Below are 11,144 nucleotides of genomic sequence, written 5' to 3'. Positions count from 1 at the left end.
GAAGCATTGAAAGAGACCCAGCCTGACAAGGAGCATGACCTGCTGTCTCACAGTGAGCTGCTAAATGCTGAGGTAAGTTCTACACCAGCTGGGTCAACTATTTAAAAAGATCAAATATGACCAACTTAAACACTTATGTATGCTGTATTTGCCTCATCTCTGAGCTGAATTTTCCATTTTTACAGCCAAGCGCATTTTATATTTTAAAAATAAATGTAACGTTATCCAAAAATAGCCATTTGTTTGTATTCTGATGACTTAGGACATCTTCTTCGATATCTTAACTTCTACTTGTATCTACCAAATCCAATGATTTCTTATGATATTGTATCAATCTCATTTTAGGATTTGAACCACACTCCATGTCCCACTAGAAAATCCAGCTATAAATCAAAGGAGAATTTATTAATCTACGAATATAAGCAGAAATTGGAAGAATATCTCATAGTCGAGTCCCTACAATTCTATTTGTATTAGAAGAAAGCAGTATAGGTTAGCCGGAAAAGGATACACTGGGAGTCAGAGGGCACCAGATTTGTATCCTGCTTGTACCTTCTACTCACGAGCTTTGTGATGATGATTAAGTCACTCAACATTGAAATTCAGGGTCCCCATCTGTAAACTGAGGCCCAACATAAGTCAGTTACATGGTAGAGATCAAGCTATGTGCTTTAAAAAAGAGAAAAAATAAATGATGAATTATTGACCTCGGTGATGCCTGGCACAGGGTAGGTACTCGACACCTTCGCAGCTATAAAAGACCTGAAATAAAAAAAAGGATGCTAGTGGGGCGCCTGGGTGGCACAGCGGTTAAGCGTCTGCCTTCGGCTCAGGGCATGATCCCGGTGTTATGGGATCGAGCCCCACATCAGGCTCCTCCGCTATGAGCCTGCTTCTTCCTCTCCCACTCCCCCTGCCTGTGTTCCCTCTCTAGTTGGCTGTCTCTATCTCTGTCAAATAAATAAATTAAAAAAATCTTAAAAAAAAAAAAAAAAGGATGCTAGTTCCTCTGGCAAAACAGTAGATTATCATTTTCCTAAGTGGATATTGACAAATTTCTACATTTGTGCTGTGATTTGATCCATGTGTAAAATATGGCTATGAAATAAAGTACGAAAGATAAATACATACGCATACACATACCACATTCCTACAGTGTGCCTATGTGCGTGCACTTTAGTGAAGCAAAATGGTTTGTTGGCTTCCCACGTGCTGTTTCTCTCCAGCACTTTTAAAAGACATTTGAAACTAACGCGCCTCCGTTGATGAAGAGAAATATGGTTCTTGTATGGTTCTTTGTATTCTCAGGACAGTTCTGCCAGTGACTCAGCGTACTGTGTATGTCTGACAGGGTTACTGATTCAGTGGGTTGGTTAAGTGATTCAATGATATAAACACAGTACATTAAGTCAGATCTTGGATGATGCTGTCTAACAACCAAGAAGGATTATAAATCATATCTCTAATTTTAGAAAAATAAAGTTAATAAAGTTTTTAAAGTTTGAATCAACATACAGAGTAAAAACTGTAAGGATCTGGGGGATTTTTTCATTGTATCTTCATTGTCTAAAAGAAAAACAGAATCCTGAGTATACGTACTATACAAGAGCATTTTCTAAGTCCGAAAAGAGATGATAGCTAACATGCAGTTGAAGGGGTGCCTGGGTGGCTTATTCAGTTAAGCCTCTGGCTCTTGATTTCAGCTCAGGTCATGATCTCAGGGTCATAAGATCGAGGCCCCATTCAGCTCTGCACACAGTAGTTTGCCTAAGATTCTCTCTGTCTCGGGGTGCCTGGGCAGCTCAGTCATTAAGTGTCTGCCTTCGACTCAGGGCGTGATCCCGGCGTTCTGGGATTGAGCCCCACATAAGGCTCTTCCGCTGGGAGCCTGCTTCTTCCTCTCCCACTCCCCCTGCTTGTGTTCCCTCTCTCGCTGGCTGTCTCTGTCAAATAAATAAATAAAACCTTAAAAAAAAAAAAAAAGATTCTCTCTGTCTCCCTCTGCCCCTCCCTCACTGTTTGTGTTCACTCTCTCCCGCTCTCATTCTCTCTCTCTCTAAAAAAAAAAGAAAGAAAGAAAGAAAGAAAGAAAGAAAGAAAGAAAAAGAAAAAGAAAAAATAGTATACAGTTGAAAAAAATATTAGGGAATGGAATGATGTTTATCATTGTGGGCTTGTGGTTGATGGAGACAAAAACTAAAATAGGGGAAGTTTGACATTAGCATTCTCTTCCATCTATTTTGGTTAACTCCTTTCCCATCTTTTTTCATTATTGTTTTGCCCTCCTATAAACCAGTATCTTTGTACTGCCTTGACATTCCCCCAAATAGAAGATAACTTTTACATATAATTTCCTTTCCAAATGTGTTTGCTTTCAAAGCAGATGTTCAAGGAGAGAAATTACTTAACTCAAATACTCTAAACTCAAGTGTTTCAACCTGGGTCTTCTAGAAAGCAGAACCTGAGATATATATGAAGGGATTATCACTTTATTTGGAAGGTCCAAGCTCTGGGGTCACAAGAATGAGGGGAAAAAAGAGAAATGGAGCAAAGGAAAAGGCAAAGCAATGCAATGTGTGTACCCATCACGCAGATGCAGCTCCAAAGTGCACCACAAAGAGACACCAAACTTTGCTCAGACAACACATTTGCTCATACGTAAGCTATATAAAGCATTTAGAACCCCCCCAAAACCCCTCCATCTTTAAGTAGTTCATGGAAGAAAGAATGAAGGAGAAATATGTCTACCCCAATCACTTTCATCACCCATTTCCTGGACAAAATTCCAGTAATGGGTGCTAATGGCCTCAATCTCTGGCCCTTTGCTGAATGAGAGGCCAGAACTCATGCCCTGGACATGGTGTTAGCCAAGTCCAAAACAAGGGGCAACCCAGTATGGGTAGGGAGCTGAGCAGAGACAAAGGAAGCAGTCAAAGGGCTCTTCAGGGGGGCATATTGTTTGTGCCCTGGTCCAATGAGCATTTGAGGCATCAGGACATCTCATGGACAGCCAAGTTCTAAGACAAGGAGGCACTTTTCCAAGGTCTCTCAAATCATATCACCTGGAAAACTGCCTACACTATCAAACTCAAAGACAGGTTTCTGGATTTCCAAGGCTTGGAAGGGAAGTAGAGACAGGATAGAAAAAAATAAGGGGGTCTTCATAGTTTATGTTCTTTCAAAATCAGGAAAGTAACATAGGACCTCTTTCCTCTTCCCATGTAAAATTTTATCCCAAAAGGTAGAAACAGTATCTTGGTGTTTAAGAAAGGCTAAGAATGATGGTAACACTTTTTTAACTTATAAAAGTACTCCACAATCTTATATTCTTAAAGCCCAGAGAGGGAAGTAATTGAACCACCTGTCCTACATAAACTAACTCATATATCTGAAAACTGTCAACGCTACAATAATGCCTTTGCCAGTAAATCAACCTCTTTTTTCTCACCATGACCGTTATTAAATCTGTGACAACAATGACCAAATTGAATGGGAACCCCATAATAACCTAGAGCCAGTTTCCTAGAAATCATCAGTTGTCAAAACGTGACTCTTTGATTCCCATTCCTTTATGATAAGACCATTCCAGACAGTCAGACAGTATAATACTTTAAATGAAAAGCTCTGCGCTCACTGAATTTCCATAATAGTTCATAGAGAGGAGGCGAAAGGAGCCAAGCAAAAGAACAATTTGCTATCAGGGAGGATTATCCGATTGCAAAATGAGGAGAAAATGTGAAGTTGGCCTCTGGATTTAGTGATAACACAGTCTCTGACCCATGAGGAAACAGTCATCAAACTTTAATAATGGTAAGGGAAAGAACACAGAATTTAAGAGTAGATGCTTACCCAACCTGAAAAAGCCCCAGAATTTAGGCTTTTAAAATGAGCTAGGGAAAGCCAATCCAACTTAACATTAATCCATTATTATCTTTATCAACAAAACTATTTGCAGAGACCTGAAGTAGAAAGAAAGAAATATGTGGCAGTATATTTTAAGTGTCGGGTATATAGAAAATAGATTCTGTTGGAATCCCAAAAAGCAGCAATATGTTGAGCTGGAGAAACCATAGGGAAAAGTTTCACAGAGGTGGGAAATGAGACTGGATCAAAAGCAATGACATAGAAATGAGCCTAGTGTGTTTGGAAGATACTGAGTAAAGCCGTCCCGCCGAGTGAGGAATTATGCAGAGTATTAAGGACAAGGGCCTTCTTGATGTGTGTGGTGTGACTGTGAAATCATTCAGTTGATTTTCCTGTGTGACCTACGAAAATAAGACACACTGAGACATGGTCACACCACATATTTCCAGTTGAAACTCTGCAATGTCTGTTTGCCACATCCCAAAGACAGATTCCCAATAAAGAATCTGACTAGTCTAGAAAACCACTTAAGAAGTATTTAACAGTGGTGAATACTGTTGGGTAGAAATCACTAAGAGCGAAAAGGATGTGTTTCCTTTGTCATACTTCTGCAAAGACAAATGGGAATTGTAGCTTTTTTTTTATTTTAATGTTTTTTTATTATATTATGTTAGTCACCATACAGTACATCCCTGGTTTCTGATGTAAAGTTCGATGATTCATTAGTTGCGTATAACACCCAGTGCACCATGCAATACGTGCCCTCCTTACTACCCATCACCAGCCTATCCCATTCCCCCACCCCCTCCCCTCTGAAGCCCTCAGTTTGTTTCTCAGAGTCCATAGTCTCTCATGGTTCATTCCCCCTTCTGATTACTGCCCCCTTCTTTATCCCTTTCTTCCCCTACCGATCTTCCTAGTTCTTATGTTCCATAGATATTATTCTTGGGTGTAGTTTCGTCTTGCATCTAAATCACACATTCAATCACTCATCTTACCCTCCATTTCAGGACAATTGTCATGTATCTAAAAGTGATTAGAGAATTTTCTCATAGAAGTTTTCTATCAAAGTATGGTAATGTTGGAAATGTATCTCCTGAAATAATCAATAATCACATTTGAAACTTTTGTCAATATCATTTATCAATTATAGTTACACCAGGGTTTTTTTCAATTTATAATTGAATCCCCACTGCTAAGTTATTATCCTAATACACGGTAAAATAGAAGGTCAAACCCGAGCCCGGGGCATGGGATTGATACCAAATCCCAAGATACCGTCTTATCACATCATGTGAGGAATACGGGATATCCACATGACATCATTGGTGATGCTAACTTCGATATCTCATTCATGAGAAGACAAGGTCACTGCGTACAGTTTAGGAAGGAAAAACTCAAATTACTTTTCAAAATTCTTCACCATTGGTTCACAAGATCTCAAGTTCCCTGCCTCATCTTTTCTTCCCACAGAGGTCAGCTGACAGTGTCTTCCAAACTCCAAAGCATTCCCAGACTGCAGTAATACCATGCTGTGTTTGTAGAGACACAAGAGCTCTTGCTGGTCATTCGGCACACCTTCTATCCAACTCAGGAACCACTTTACACAACTTCCGGAAGTGCCACCAGACCATAAACATGTCCAGGCATGGGAAGCTCACCACATCCCAAGCTGCTGATTCCATTTTTTCCAAAGCTCTAGTTGGGAGAAAATTAAGGTGAGAGCTGCCTTCTTGGAATTTGAGTTCATTAATGCACGTTGCGCCCTCTGAACTACACAGAGGAAACCCTTGTTGAGACAAATTTTCAATGCTTGGGAGTTGGCTCTCATAAACCAAAATTTTCTCTTCTCTACCCGCCACTCCAACTTCTATGCTCTCAGTCGTGTGTGTGTGTGTGTGTGTGTGTGTGTGTGTGTCTTCTTCAGTTACCAGAACCCCAGTGATCTCCTCACAGCTCACCCACCAGTGGTCTCTTCTTGGGCTTCAGCCTCCTCCCTCCGAAGTATTTGATATGGTTGCCCTTTCCCCAATCTTCCGTCTAAACTCCACCCCCATTCTCAGTTTCCCCACTTGTCCTTCCCTCTTCACTCAACTCTGCCAGCTCTTTTTCTGACTCCCACACCACATATATGGGTGCCACCAACACTCTACTCTCAGCCTTCTTTTTTTTTTCAAATGCTTTTATTGTGGTAAAACACACATGACACAAAATTTCTTATCTTAACCCTCTTGAAATGCACAGTTCAGCAGTATTAAGCACATTCATACTGTTATACAACCATCACCATCATCCATCTCTGGAACGCTTCGTCTCGTAAAACTGAAACGCTATACACACAAAGCAGTAACTCTCCATTCCCTCCTCTCCCAGCCCCTGCCAACCACCGTTCTGCTTTCTATCCCCATGGTTTTGCCTTGGTATTTTTTTTCATAATGCCATTCCATGTCACAAAACACCCATGGTCTCAGCATTTAAATAAATATTTACTTAGAATTTATCACTAGGCTCTGTGGTAGGTTCTGAAATTACAATCTGCTAAATGATTACTTTCTATTTTCAGCCCTATTTTCTAACCAGGTGTTTGTCCAAACTGGCTAGCCATTAGGACCTCCCATCGGGCCTTTTTGTACTAAACTTTTTATTGTGGTTTTTTGTGTGTGTGTCTCTTGTTTTTTTTTTAAAGATTTTATTTATTTATTTGACACAGAGAGAGACAGCCAGTGAGAGAGGGAACATGGGCAGGGCGAGTGGGAGAGGAAGAAGCAGGCTCCCAGTGGTGGGGCCTGATGTGGGGCTCGATCCCAGGACTCCGGGATCATGCCCTGAGCTGAAGGCAGACACTTAACGACTGAGCCACCCAGGCGCCCTAAACTTTTTATTTTTTTAATAATTTTAGATTTATAGAACAGTTGCAAAATACAGAGCATTCCTGCACCCTCCTCACCCACTTTTCTTTCCTCTGATGTTGCCATCTTACATTACCGTGGCACAGTTACCAAAATGAAGACAACATTGGTACATTACTGTTGACTAAACTCAAGACTTCATTTTAATTCCATCAATTTTCCATCAGTGTGCTTTCTTTCTCTGAGTCAGGATTTCTAGTCTCCTCTGGTCTGTGATGGGTTCTCAGTCTTTCCGTGTTGGGGTTTTTTTTTTGTTGTTGTTGTTTTCTTTTATGATTTCATTGACAAATTTGATGTGTACTGGTCAGGTATTTTGTAGAATGTCTTTCAGTTTTGGGTTTGTGTGACACTTTTATAATGATTGGACTGGGGTTACGAGTTTTAGGAGCAAACTCTACAGAAAAGAAGTATTCCCCTCATCACATTACATGAGGGGAGCATGATATCTACATGACATCATCGGGAATGTTGACCTCGGCCACTTAGTTAAGGTAGTGTGTGCCAGGTTTTTGCACTGTAAAGTTACCATTTTCTTTTTCCTGTTCATACTCTATTCTTTGGAAGCTGGCCTACGCTTAAAAGGACCTCTTGCATGGGGGAGTAGCTACATATATTATTTGCAATTACTCTGTAAGGAAAATTTGTTTTTTCTCCTGAAAGATCTTTAAAAATTTCTATTCATGGGGACACCTCAACCAGACTTTAGCAGGTCTGGGGAGAGGCCTGATAATTTGTACTTTTTACATTTCTTGGGAGATCAATCAGATTTGGAGTCCACTGCTCTACTTTGAAGTCAACTTCCATATTTCCAAGTGCTCATAAGACATTTGAATGTCTCAAGAGCATTTCATATCCCCACCAAAAGAAAAAAGCAGCTTTCTTTCACATACGCACCGTAAATTCTTTTTTTCTCTCGGGTTAGCCGTCTTGGAGACAGCTTTAATTCCTCTTTCCCCTTTCTTACCTACACATGACTTGTCTTTACATCCCATAAAATCTTAATTAGAAGTATTTATTGGATTTATTCCTTCCTCTCCATTGCCTGGTCCAGACTTTCTAGGCTACTTTTTAGCCTAGAACTTCAGCTTTCTCTTTATTTGCTCTCATTCACCCCTCCTCATCTGATCCATTCTGTACATAAAAACCAATCTTAAAACCACGGCATTCCCTGGGGCGCCTGGGTGGCTCAGTGGATTAAGCTTGATTTTGGCTCAGGTCATGATCTCAGACTTGTGAGATCGAGCCCCCTGTCAGGTTCTGTGCTGGGTGTGGAGACTCCTTAAGATTCTCTCTCCTTCTCCCTCTGCCCCTCCACCCTCCCACCCCCTGCTCTCTCTAAAAAAACAAACAAAACAAGCCACTTCGTTCCCTGTATAAACCCCCTATTGAAAATGCTACAATAGCTACCCATTATCCATTAATATTACACTCCCAAGAAGGAGGCCCTCTGACCTGAGTTAGGGACAAAATGACATCTTTAAGGTTAGAGAATGGCGCTGTCATAGAAAGGGGGTGGGGCGAGAGTCACTGAGAAGAATAAAGTTCATTAAATGCATTCCCTTCTGTTTTTCTCTGTGGTCAGGAGTTAATTCTCTTGAATTGGTCCTCTTGGATTAGTCTCTTTCTCCAAATGCAATTGCTACTCGAAGATAGGCCTGGAGCCACCTCGTGATTAGGAGCCCCCCCAGCCTCGGAAAGCCTAGCAGGACACGGTTAGAGCCATGAAGCAAAGTACTCGGGTTAGCCTGTAATCTGGACTTAAGCAAGGGTGAGGCCGGCTCTTCACCAAGCCACGGGGCACGCAGTAAAATGGAATCTGGATATTTCCCCAGTATTCAAACGAGCTCCACAGGTAGGAGACCATATAACATTTTTCAAAGTCAAGTCTTAACCTATAACTAAATGCATGCATTTGTCTAAATTACAAAATGTCCTGGCTCTAATTCCGACGAAACCCTGTGAAGGTGGCAATGCGTCAAGAAATCAGGATCCTGACTAATGTTCTCATTCTGGAAACCAGGTCCTTAGCCAGTTAATACTTCCCTCGATACCACACAAAATTACCTCCTTGTTCTAGACACGTGGGTCTGCTCACTCTCTGCTGCACATGCAAAGGGAAGGTCGTTACTGATTCGTCTGCCTTCTAATTTTTCTCCTATTGTTTCCTCCACCGCCCTCATGGAAAAACTAACTCAACTCCCTATTTCCTTGATGTGTTTGTTTGTTTGTTTGTTTTTTCCCAATCACTCCAGCCCATAACAAATTCTCCTTCTGAGGTCATATTTAGTTTTTACTATGTAACTTGAACTGGGAGGTATTCAACTACTATACAATGTTTCATTTCTGATAAACACTTTTGCTCAATATAAGGCAAACTCTTTTTGAAAAGATGATGACATACTTAGACAATTCTCCTTAATGTTAAGCACAGTATTACCCACACTTTATAATAGTATTAGACACACTTTAAAATAGCAAACAATTTTAGATATGTCTTCCTTATTATTACGTGTTTTAGAAATAAAGACAACTTTCCAGCAGCCCAGCCCTGACACTATGCCATGGGCAAGCGCTTCTTGTGTTTGGATGCATTCGTGTTTTGCTGCTGGTGGTAACAGTCAATACCTAAATTTCATGAGCAAATCTCGTTCTATCACGTCGGCCTCCTCAGTAAAAGCCGGCACAGCTTTTACTAAGTGAAGAACTACCTAAAATAAGTCATTTTTTTGCAAATTCAGAGGCATTAAAGATGGAGTATAAAGAGTTATTGGGAAACTTGAGGGTTCTTTGTTTTTGATAATGGAAAGTAGGCTGTGTGTGTGTTTGTGCGTGTTTGGTGTATGCAAAGTAACGTTGTGATCTTTGTGACTGACTATGAGAAGCTACTGGTCTAGGAGGACTCCTGTGCTATGTGCACTCAGATTCGTTTATTGAACAAATGTTTATTGAGCACTTACTACGTACGAGCACTGTTCTAGGCCCTGGGAATATAGCTGTAAATAAATCAGACAAAAATCTCTGCCATCATGGAACTTACATTCTAATGGAACAGTTGAAGGCATTATTGAAAGCATGGTTACGATGGAGCAGATTCCTGCTTTTTTCCCTTTGCTTCCAGTGGTGAATCTTACAGCCATTTCCTTTGATCAAAGCACAAGCACCAACACTCCAAGTGGAGTAAGGAACGCAATCATTCTCTTTCTCCTTTTCAGTCAATACCTATGAAATAATTTTAAATTATCTACATATTCACAAAGGTGGGAATATTAATAATATATTAAACACTTAGTAGCCAATTATTCTGCTAAAATCTTTTCCTGAATTATCTCATTTTATCCTCAAAACAATCCTATGTCCCCAGATGATAGGCATTATTATCACTGATACCATTGTTTAGATGAGACAATGCAGCACGAGGAGATTAAATAACTTTCTTGATGTTACAAGACAGTACTATGGAACAACAACATTTATGCATGGCTGTCTACTCCTTATAATCTGAAAAAAATGCTATTTTGTCATAAGAAATCTCTCCAAAACAATTTCTGTTTATTTTTCCATTTTTCTGGTTTTTAGAAACAAATTTTGACAGTGTGTCATTATTCATTTTTCCATAATGATAGTTTTATTTCTATTTAATTAAGATAATTATTTGTTTAATTCAAATAAGTTGATGAGATTGCCTAAAATATTAAAATTATCTCCTAAGTATTTTATTTTTCTCTGCTAGTGCAGGCTGACTTTTGTGTCTGGTCCAACCTTAAGATGTTGGGTTTTGCAGGCACTGCCAGGCAAGGGCTGTAGAGCTCTTCACTGCCTAAAACTAGGATCGAAATTGGCAGATGAAGAAGAATCTATAGAGACGTTTTTAGAAAGCAGATATGCATTTTGCTTTTGCAGGATTATTTTTTACATTTGTTCCTTTCTAACGAAACCAGTCAAATAGAACTCTTTTGAGAATTTTTATCTATTTCCTCTTTCATAGCTAGTGGGAGCAGGAATTCGAGAAATAAAGGCAAGAGAACGTTTTTCTATCAATTGATAGACCCTGGTTATATTAAGGAAGAACTCAGAATCAAAATATCCATAATTTTAAAAATACACTGATCATAATTAATGATTCCTTCTATTATATCCTATCTATTATAATAGCTCATGTTTATCCAGAACTTACTATGTTCCAGGCACATTTGAAGTGCTTTGTGCTGTAACTAATCTAACCCATACGATAGCTTTCGTTCTATTACTACTGGCTTTTAAGGCTGAAGAAATTGAGGCCAAAGGGGTTGAAAAGATTTGCCCAAGATCGAGGAGTTAGTAAGTCATAGCACGAGGGCAGTCATGCCTAGACATAGCCTAGCTCAGAGCCCA

Source organism: Ursus maritimus, unplaced genomic scaffold (genome assembly GCF_017311325.1).
Source record: "Ursus maritimus isolate PB19 unplaced genomic scaffold, ASM1731132v1 scaffold_8, whole genome shotgun sequence".
Taxonomy (NCBI): Eukaryota; Metazoa; Chordata; class Mammalia; order Carnivora; family Ursidae; genus Ursus; species Ursus maritimus.
The sequence above is the reverse complement of the archived record's forward strand: the minus strand, read 5'-3'. Positions refer to the sequence as shown.